The 9,885-nt window shown below is 60.7% G+C and overlaps 1 long non-coding RNA gene across 1 annotated transcript; it reads right to left on the reverse strand.

The window, feature by feature from the left end:
- Positions 1-1,798: 1,798 nt before the first annotated feature.
- On the reverse strand, positions 1,799-7,615 carry LOC114812949. The gene is made up of 3 exons (XR_003760562.1): positions 7,459-7,615; positions 2,733-2,999; positions 1,799-1,838 (listed from the first exon to the last, which is right to left on the reverse strand). It is a non-coding gene; the product is annotated as an uncharacterized LOC114812949 (long non-coding RNA).
- Positions 7,616-9,885: the final 2,270 nt, after the last annotated feature.

Genomic DNA, 9,885 nt, shown 5'->3' on the forward strand with positions numbered 1-9,885 from the left:
TATTATTATTATCCTCCCCAGCGCTCAGTATAGTGCCTGGTACTTAGTGAGCGCCTAACAGGAAAAAAAAAAAACCACCCCAAAATCTGGGACGGAAAGGCTGGAGCGTGGCGCCACCTGCTGGTCAACGCCTGGCATTGCACGATCATTCGTTCACTTCATTCATTCATTCATTCACTCACTCATTCACTCACTCATTCACTCACTCATTCACTCACTCACTCACTCACTCACTCACTCACTCACTCACCCATCCATCCATCCAACCATCCATCCATCCATCCATCCATTCCTTCGATCGTACCTACTGAGCGCTTACTGTGTGCAAACCACTTGACGAAGAGCTGAGGGGAGGACGGTAGAATACCCTGAGACTACCCACTAACAACAGACCCATTAGAAGAAGAAGAATGATGATGATGATGATGATGGCGAAGCCCACCGTTCTAAGCGCTGGGGTGGATACCGGCAAATGGGGTTGGGGTCGGACCCGGTCCCCGTCCCCCCGCGGGGCTCGCGGTCTCCGTCCCCATTTTGCAGAGGAGGGAACCGAGGCCCAGAGAAGGGGGGTGACCGGCCCAAGGTCACCCGGCGGACGAGCGGAGGAGCCGGGATGAGAACCCGGGACCTTCTGACTCCCAGGCCCGGGCTCTAACCACTGCACCTTGCTGCCCGACGAGCTCACTGGGTAGAGGGGGGAGACAGACATCGGCGTACGTAAATGCAGCCTCCCTCGACGTACCACTTTCCGTGTCCCCCGGATACCACAGCCCGCTTTCTGGCCCTCTCCCCCCGCCAAGACACAGCCTCCCTCAGCCCGGGTCCCTCCACGTACCGCTTCCTGTGACCCGGCTCCGTCGCTTGGCAGCCGGGTGACCCTGGGCCAGTCACTTCCCTTCTCTGGGCCTCGGTTCCCTCACCTGGAAAATGGGGACGAAGACGGTGAGCCCGACGTGGGACACCCTGATGACCCTGTATCTCCCCCGGCGCTTCGAACGGCGCTCGGCGCATAGGAAGCGCTTAACAAATGCCATCGTGGTCATTATCATTATTAGCAAATCTGCATTTTGCAGATGAGGGAACTGAGGCCCAGGGAGGTCGGGTGACTCGCCCGAGGTCCCACGGCGGACAAGCGGCGGAGCCGGGATGAGAACTCGGGTCGTCTGACTCCCAGGCCCGGGCTCTACCCACTAGGCTACGCTGCTTCTCCTCCCTCACATCTCTCCCTCTCTCTCAACCCTCAGTTTACCGCAGAATTTTTCCCACGTCCTGAATAGAATCTCTTCCCTCACCTCCTGTGACCCAAATACCCAAATAGTTCTACGTCCTTCTGGGTACCGAGCACTGTGCTAAGCACCGGGATAGATGCAGTCGGATCGGACACAGCCCCCGTCCCGTATGGGGTTCACAGCCTAAGGGGAACGGAGACGGGTAATAATAATAATAATAACAGCGGTATTTGTTGAGCGCTTACTATGTTCCCGAGCGCTGGCCTAAGCCGTGGGGTGGAGTCCAGGAAATCGGGTCGGACCCAGTCCCTGCCCCACCTGGGGCTCCCGGACGTCATCCCCGTTTTCCAGACGAGGGAACCGAGGCCCGAGAAGCGAAATGACTCACCCGAGGTCACCCGGCAGACAGGTGGCCCAGCTGGAGGTATGGAATCCGTATTGGACGTGAGGACACGGAGGAACGGAGGAGTCGAGTGACCCTTTTTCTTTTTAATGGTCTTTGTTAGGCGCTGACTACGTGCCAGGCACCGTACTAGGCACTGGGGTAGATCCAAACTCAAGTCGGACACGGTCCCTGTCCCCCGTGGAGCTCCCAGTCTTCATCCCCGTCTGTAAAATGGGGATGAAGAGCGTGAGCTCCGTGGCAGTGAGGCGGTCGTTCCCATCTATTGAGCGCTCACTGCGTGCGGAGCACTGGACTAAGCGCCGGGGAGAGGATAGTAGAACAATAAGCAGACACGTTGGCTGCCCACAAGGAGCCGAGAGTCTAGGCGGGGGGAGAGGGACAGGAAGAGAAAGAAATGAGGGAGGGGGACACCGGGGGTGCGGGGCTGGGACGGGAGGATGAACAAAGGGAGCCGGTCGGGGGGACGCGGAAGGGAGGGGAGATGGGGCAAAGTGGGGGGCTCTGGCAGGGAAGGCCCCCCGGAGGAGACGGGCCTTCCGTAAGGCTTGGAAGTGGGGGAGAGCGGGGGGCTGATGTGAGGAGGGAGGGCGCGCCGGGCCGGGGGCCGGGGGTCGGCGACCGGACGGGCCACGTCGAGGCCCCGGGAGCAGGTGGCCGCGAGAGGAGCGGAGCGTGCGGGCCGGGCCCGAGGAGGAGATCGGGGAGGGCGGGGAGGAGGGGGCCGCCCCGCCGACGCCTCCGGACCCCACGGCCGCCGCTCCCCGCCGGACGCCGAGGCGGCCGGGCCGCCGTCGGAGGGTCCGGAGGGGCGGGGGGACGCGGACCCGACGTCTCCGTAGAAAAGCGAGGCGGACGGCGGAGGGAAGTCCGCGCCGGAGCGGGGAGAGGCCGGAGGCCGGGGGGGGTCGGCCGGGAGGCCGAGGCGGTCGTCCGGGCCGGAGAGGTTGAGCGACGGGATTAACGTGGAAGCGGTTTGGATGGAGAGGAAAGGGCCGATTTTAGCGATGTGGTGAAGGTGGAACCGACGGACATCAAAACTAGTAAGAAGGCATCAATAGCATCCATAAAAACAGATAGAATTAGAGAGTATTACGTACCAAGCACCGTACCAAATCCTGGGTTAGATGGAAAATGATCGGTTGCCACGTTGGGGCTCAGAGTCCAAGCAGGAGGGAGAACGGTTATCGAATCCCAATTTTGCAGACGAGGAAACGGACGCGGCGAAGCGAAGCGACTCACCCGAGGTCACGCAGCAAGCGCTTGATCAGATTAGGATTAGATTAGGATTAGAATTTAGGTCTTCAGACTCCCAGGCTCGTTCAGGCTTCCATCCCTCTTCTTCTTTCCTCGAGATACTGCATTCCCTTTAAAAAAAAAAAATGTGGTATTCGGGAAGCGCTTATTATGTGTCGAGCACCGTACTAAATCCCGGGGTAGATTGGAGATGATCCAGGTGACTCCTTGGGGCTCAGGGTCTAAACAGGAAGGAGAACAGTTATTGAATCCCGGATTCGCAGATGAGGAAAGAACCAAGTGAAGTGACTCACCCGAGGTCACACGACTGAGGACCGGATTTGATGAGATTAGGATTAGATAAAATTGGGATTAGATAAGATTAGGGTTAGATAAGATTAGGATTAGAACCCAAGTCCTCTGACTCACTAAGCTTGGTTTAGCGGGCAGAGGCCGGGCCCGGGAGTCCCAACGACCCGGGTTCTCATCCCGGCTCCGCCACTTGCCTGCCGTGTGACCTTGCGCCGGTCCCTTCGCTTCTCCGGGCCTCAGTTCCCCCATCTGGAAAATGGGGAGGAAGACGGTGAGCCCCGTGGCGGACAGGGACCGTGTCCGTCCCGATTCATTTCTATCTACCCCGGCATTTAGAACAGTGCTCGGCACATGATAATAATACTATTGGTATTTGTTAAGCGCTTACTATGTGCAGGGCACCGTTCTAAGCGCTGCGGGGGATACGGTGTAATCAGGTCGTCCCACGCGGGGCTCCCGGTCTTCATCCCCATTTGACAGATGAGGGAACTGAGGCCCAGAGAAGTGAAGTGACTCGCCCGCGGTCACCCAGCGGACAAGGGGCAGAGCCGGGAGTCGAACCCGTGACCTCGGACTCCCGAGCCCGGGCTCCTTCCACTGAGCCACGCTGTTATCATTATTGTGAATTATTACTCCCAGGCCCGGGCTCTTTCCACTAAGCCACCCTGCTTCCCTCATTCCCAATATCCAGAATCTCTTTTCCCTCACCCACAGTGTTTATTATTATTATATCTGTGCAGTCCTGAGGCTTAGCGGATTGAGCCCGGGCCTGGGAGTCAGAAGGTCCTGGGTTCGAATCCCGGCTCCACCACCTGCCTGCTGTGTGGCCTTGGGCGAGTCACTTCACTTCTCTGTGCCTCGGTTCCCTCACCCGTCAAATGGGGATGGAGACTGCGACCGAGGCCTTGCTACTGCGGCGCTCTACCGAGTGCTTAGTGCAGCGCCCAGCGCCGGGCAAACGCTCGATAATAACGACGGTATTTGTGGAGCGCCTACTATGTCCCAAGCTCACCTGGCACACGATATTTGTTTCTGCTAAGCGCTTACTATGTTCTAAGCGCTGGGGTAGATCCGAGCCAATCAGGTCGGACCCGGTCCCACGCGGGGCTCACCGTCCCCATCCCCGTTTTCCAGATGAGGGAACTGAGGCCCAGAGAAGGGAAGTGACCTCCCCAAGGTCACCCGGCAGACGAGGGGCGGAGCCGGGATCGGAACCCGGGTCCTCCCGGGCCCGGGCTCTACCCGCTGGGCCACGCCGCTCGATCAATATCAACGACCGATTCGTCGATCGATGGGATATTTAGGGAGTCCTCTAGACTGTGAGCTCGTTGTGCGCAGGGAATGTTTCTACCCACTCTGTGGTACGGCGCTCTCCCAAGCGTTTAGTACGGTGCTCCGCGCACAGGAAGCACTCAATAGATACCACTCTTTGACCTGGGGGGCGCAGGCGGAAAGAGGTCGTATATCAAGGAGACGGGAAACGGGATAAGGAATATCAGCGGATGGGAAGAGAGATGGGGAAGCAGCGTGGCCTGGTGGGCAGAGCCCGGGTCTGGGAGTGAGAAGGACCTGGGTTCTAATCCCGGTTCCGCCCCTTGCCTGCCGGGTGGCCCTGGGCCGCTCACTTCACTTCACTTCTCTGTGCCTCAGTTACCTCATCTGTCAAATGGGGATGAAGACCGTGAGCCTCACGTGGGACGACCCGATGACCCCGGATCTCCCCCAGCGCTCAGAACCGTGCTCTGCGCATTGTAAGCGCTCGACAGATACCAACATTCTTATTCTCCGTGCCTCAGTTCTCTCATCTGGAAAATGGGGCCTAAACCCCCCTCTCTCCGACGTGGGCCGTGAGCCCCCGGTTCATCCAACCTAACTGGGGTCGACTCCAGCGCTTAACCCGTCATAACAGTAACTGTGGCTCTTGGGAAGCGCTCACTACGGGCCGGGCACTGCGCTGAGCGCCGGGGTGGATCCGAGCAGACGGGGTCGGACCCGGTCCCCAGGCGGGGCTCCCCCTTTCCGTCCCCGTTTTCCAGGCGAGGGAACCGAGGCCCCGGGGAAGTGAAGCCACTGACCCGAGGCCCGCCGGCGGACGAGGGGCGGGGGCGGGATTCGAACGCAGGATCCTCTGACTCCCAGGCCCGGGCTCTACCCGCTGGGCCGCGCTGCCGGGGAGCCGCTACCTCTCTGGGCTATTTTTAGCCGATGACTCACAGATCTCGATATTCGGCTGGGTTAGGGGCTATTAATAGTTGGCCCGCTACGAGCCGGCCTCAGAGTTACCCTGAGACCTCTCTCGCTCTACGGCTGAAACCCGCCTTCCCTCCTCTGATAATAATAATAATAAATAATAATAATAAATAATCGTAATTAGCATCATCATCATCATTATTGTGGTATCGGTTAAGCGCTTACTATGTGTCAAGCACCTCTCTGAGCACTGGGGAGGACAGAAGCGACTAGGGTTGGACCCGGTCCCTGACCCACGTTGGGCTCACCGTCTTAATAATAATAATGATGACAATACTAATCCTCAGCATCTCTGTTAAGCGCTTACTGTGGTCCGGGCACTGAGCTGAACGCCGGGGAAGACTCAAGGTAATCAAGTTGGACGCGGCGCCTGTGCCACAAAGGGCTCACAGTCTTAATAATAATATTACTAATACTCGTCGTATTCGTTGAGCACTCATTAGGTGCCAGGCACTGTTCTAAGCACTGGGGAAGACACGACCTCATCTGTAAAACGGAGACGGAGACGGCGAGCCCCCCCCGTAGGGCCACCCGATGACCCCGTCTCTCCCCCAGCGCTTAGAACGGTGCTTGGCACCGAGCAAGCGCTTAACAAACACCATCACTATCATTATTGAGTTGGATACGGTCTCTGTCCGACACGGGGCTCACGGTCTTAATAATCATAATCATAATGATAATAATAATAATATCCGGCGTATTTGTTAAGTGCTTTCCGTGGGTCAAGCACCGTTCTAAGCGCTGGGGAGGATACAAGGTCGTCACGCTGGTCACGGTCCCCGTCCCGCGTGGGGCTCACGCCTCCTGTTTCGATTCATTCGGTCGTACTTATTGAGCGCTTCCCGTGTGCCGAGCACCGGACTGAGCGCTTGATGCCATTCATCCGTTCAGTCGCTCTTACTGAGCGCTTACGGGGTGCAGGGCACTGGACCAAACGCTTGGAAAGTACAATGGGGCCACAGTTACAGTTCTACCTCCCGTCTACCTCCTCCTCTAGACTGTAAGCTCCTGGCCGGCGGGAGATCTACCGACTCTGTCGTCGCGTCCTCTCCCAAGCGCTTAGCCCCGTGCTCTGCACATCGTAAGCGCTCAATAAGTAGGATGGAATGCACGAATGAATGAGTGGTTCCTTCCTCCTAGGTCCATCTGGTCCGGGCCTGCCCCAGCCCATTCATTCATTCATTCATTCATTCATTCAATCGTATTAATTGAGCTCTTACTGTGTGCAGAGCACTGGGCTAAGCGTTTGGGAGAGGACACTTCAGCCCGGGCCCGGCCCAACCCATTCATTCATTCAATCGTATTTATCCATTCAATCGTCTTTATTCGGTGCTCACTATGTGCAGAGCACTGTGTTCAGCGCCCGGGAAGAACAGTCCAGCCCAGCCCCAGCCCATTCTTTCATTCATTCGGTCGTCTTTATCGAGTGCTTATCGTGTGCAGAGCACTGTGCTGAGAGCTTGGAGAGTACAATTCGGTCCAGCCCAGCCCATTTATTCGTTCATTCAGTCGTATTTTTTGAGTGCTTACATGTGCAGAGCACTGTGCTAAACGCGTGGGGAGGACGGTTCAGCTAGGCCCATTCATACACTCATTCATTCAATCGTATTTCTTGAGTGCTAACCGGGTGCGGAGCACTTTGCTAAGCGTTTGGAAAGGACAATTCAGCCCAGCCCCTGTTCGTTCATTCGTTCGTTCATTCATCCATTCATTCATTCGTCTTTATCGAGCGTCTACTGTGTGCAGAGCACTGTGCTCAGCGCCTGGGAAGGCTAACTCAGGCCAGCCCCAGCCCATTCATTCATTCAGCTGTCCTTATCGTGTGCTTATGGTGGGCAGAGCACTGTGCTAAGCGCTTGGGAAGGACAATTCAGCCCAGTCCAGCCCATGCGTTCATTCATTCATTCATCCAATCGTCTTTACCGAGTGCTTACTGGGTGCAGAGCACCGTGCTAAGCGCTCGGGAGGCACGGTTCAGCTCAGCCCTGCCCCACCCCATTCATTCAATCGCATCTTTCGAGTGCTTACCGTGTGCAGGGCGCTGTACCAAGCGCTCGAGAAGGACGATTCAGCCCATTCACTCGTTCATCCCATCGTCTTCAGCGAGCGTTTACTACTACTGATCATGATAACGTTGGTATTCGTTAAGCGCCTACTATGTGCCGAGCACCGTTCTAAGCGCCGGGGGAGATACGGGGAATCGGGTCGCCCCACGTGAGGCTCACAGTTAATCCCCATTTGACAGATGAGGGAACTGAGGCACAGAGAAGCTAAGTGACTCGCCCACAGTCACACAGCTGACAAGTTTACTCTACGCGGAGCACTACGCTAAGCGCTTGGGAAGGACAGTTCAGCCCAGCCCCCCGACCATTCATTCAATCGTATTTACCGAGTGCTCACTGGGCGCAGAGCACTGTGCTGAAGCGCTTGGGGGGCACAGTTCGGCCCAGGCCCGGCCCATTCATTCACTCGATCGTCTTTACTGAGTGCTTATGGGGTGCAGAGCACCGCGCTAAGAGCTTGGGGAGTACAGTTCGGCCCAGGCCCGGCCCCGGCCCAGCCATCATTCGTTCGTCCAACCGTATCCGACCGCTTATCGCGTGCGGAGCACCGTGCTGAGAGCTTGGAGAGAACGATTCAGCCCCGCCATTCATTCATCCATCCATCCATCCATCCATCCAACCGTATCCGACCGCTTATCGCGTGCGGAGCACCGCGCTAAGAGCTTGGGGAGAACGATTCAGCCCAGCCATTCATTCATCCAACCGTATTTATCCAGTGCTTATCGCGTTGCAGAGCACCGTGCTAAGAGCCTGGGGAGAACGATTCAGGCCAGCCATCCATCCATCCGCCCGACCGCATCCGACCGCTTAGCGCGTGCGGAGCACCGCGCTAAGAGCTTGGGGAGTACAATTCAGGCCAGGCCCGGCCCCGGCCCAGCCATCATTCGTTCGTCCAGCCGTATCCGGCCGCTTATGGCGTGCGGAGCGCCGCGCTGAGAGCCTGGGGAGAACAACTCGGGCCCGCCATTCATTCATCCATTCGTCCATCCACCCGCCCGACCGCATCCGACCGCTTAGCGCGTGCGGAGCACCGCGCTAAGAGCTTGGGGAGTACAATTCAGGCCGGGCCCGGCCCCGGCCCAGCCATCATTCGTTCGTCCAGCCGCATCCGGCCGCTTATGGCGTGCGGAGCGCCGCGCTGAGAGCCTGGGGAGGACGCCTCGGCCCAGCCCAGCTCATTCATCCCTTCGTCCACTCATCCGGCGGTCTTTAGGGAGCCCCGACTAGGCGCAGAGCGCTGGGGAAGGACCCCCCCCCCCCAGCCCGGCCGGTCCATCGGCTCATTCGATGGTCTCCCCCGCCGTACCGAGCGCTCGGGGAGGACCAGTGCGGTCCGGGACGGGAGGGCGGGGGGGGGCCCGGCGGCTTCCTCTGGGCTTCGGGGCGGCCCCGCTCCCCCTCCCCCCGGCCCCGCAGTGGGGCGGGGAACGGGGGGCGGCCCTGCGCCTTTAAGGGGCGGCGGGCTGAGCGTCCCTGACCAGCCTCCTCCTCCTCCTCCTCCTCCTCCAGCCTCCTCCTCCTCCTGCTCGGCATCCTCAGCATCCTCAGCATCCTCTCGGGCGTCCCGGCATCCTCCGCGCCCTCGGCATCCTCAGCATCCTCAGCATCCTCGGCATCCTCCTCCTCGGCATCCTCCTCCTCCTCCTCCTCCTCCTCCTCCTCCCCGGCGGGCGCCGATTGGCCGGGGCGGCCGGACACCGGGGCCGAGCGGCCGGTCGGAAGCGGGGCAGCCGCGGCCGGGGGGAGCCGCGGGCCGGGCGGCGGAGCCGGGGGGAGGGGGCCGTCCCGGAGAGCGGCCCCGGGGGGCGGACGGACCGGGCCCGGCCCGCCCCCCGCCCCCCGCCGACACGGAGCCGCCGGGGCTGGACGGGGGGGGCCCGTGGGGGAGGGGCGGGCCCGAGCCCCCCGCCGCCCCCCGCCCCGCCGCCCCCCGCCCCCGCTCGGCCCGGGCGCCCGCCCCCGCCCGCAACCCGCCCCCGCCCCGCCGCCGGCCTGGGCCGAGGCCGGGCCGGGGGCGCCGAGGCCGGGGGCTGGGGGCCGCCGGGCCGGGGGGGGCCGGGGGGCGCCCCCCTCCGCCACCACCCCTGCTGCAAGTGCCCCGACTGCTCGGGGCTGGGCCGGCCGGGCCCCCCGCGGGGCCCCGAGCCCCCGCCCCACGCCGACTGGCAGGTGCCCGACCCCTACGGGGGCTACGGGGGCTACGGGGGCTACGGGTCGCAGACCCTGCCCGCCCCGGCCGCCCCCGCCCCCGCCCCCCGCCCCAAGCCCAAGCTCATCGCCACCGGCCGGGAGGCCGGCCTGCTGCCCCCCAAGCCCGCCTCGGCCAAGATCAACGGCGGGGGAGGGGGCGGCGGGGCCCCCCCCGGACCGCCCCCCGGCCCCGGCCCCGGCC

The sequence above is a fragment of the Ornithorhynchus anatinus genome, chromosome 6 (assembly GCF_004115215.2).
Source record: "Ornithorhynchus anatinus isolate Pmale09 chromosome 6, mOrnAna1.pri.v4, whole genome shotgun sequence".
NCBI classification, from domain to species: Eukaryota; Metazoa; Chordata; class Mammalia; order Monotremata; family Ornithorhynchidae; genus Ornithorhynchus; species Ornithorhynchus anatinus.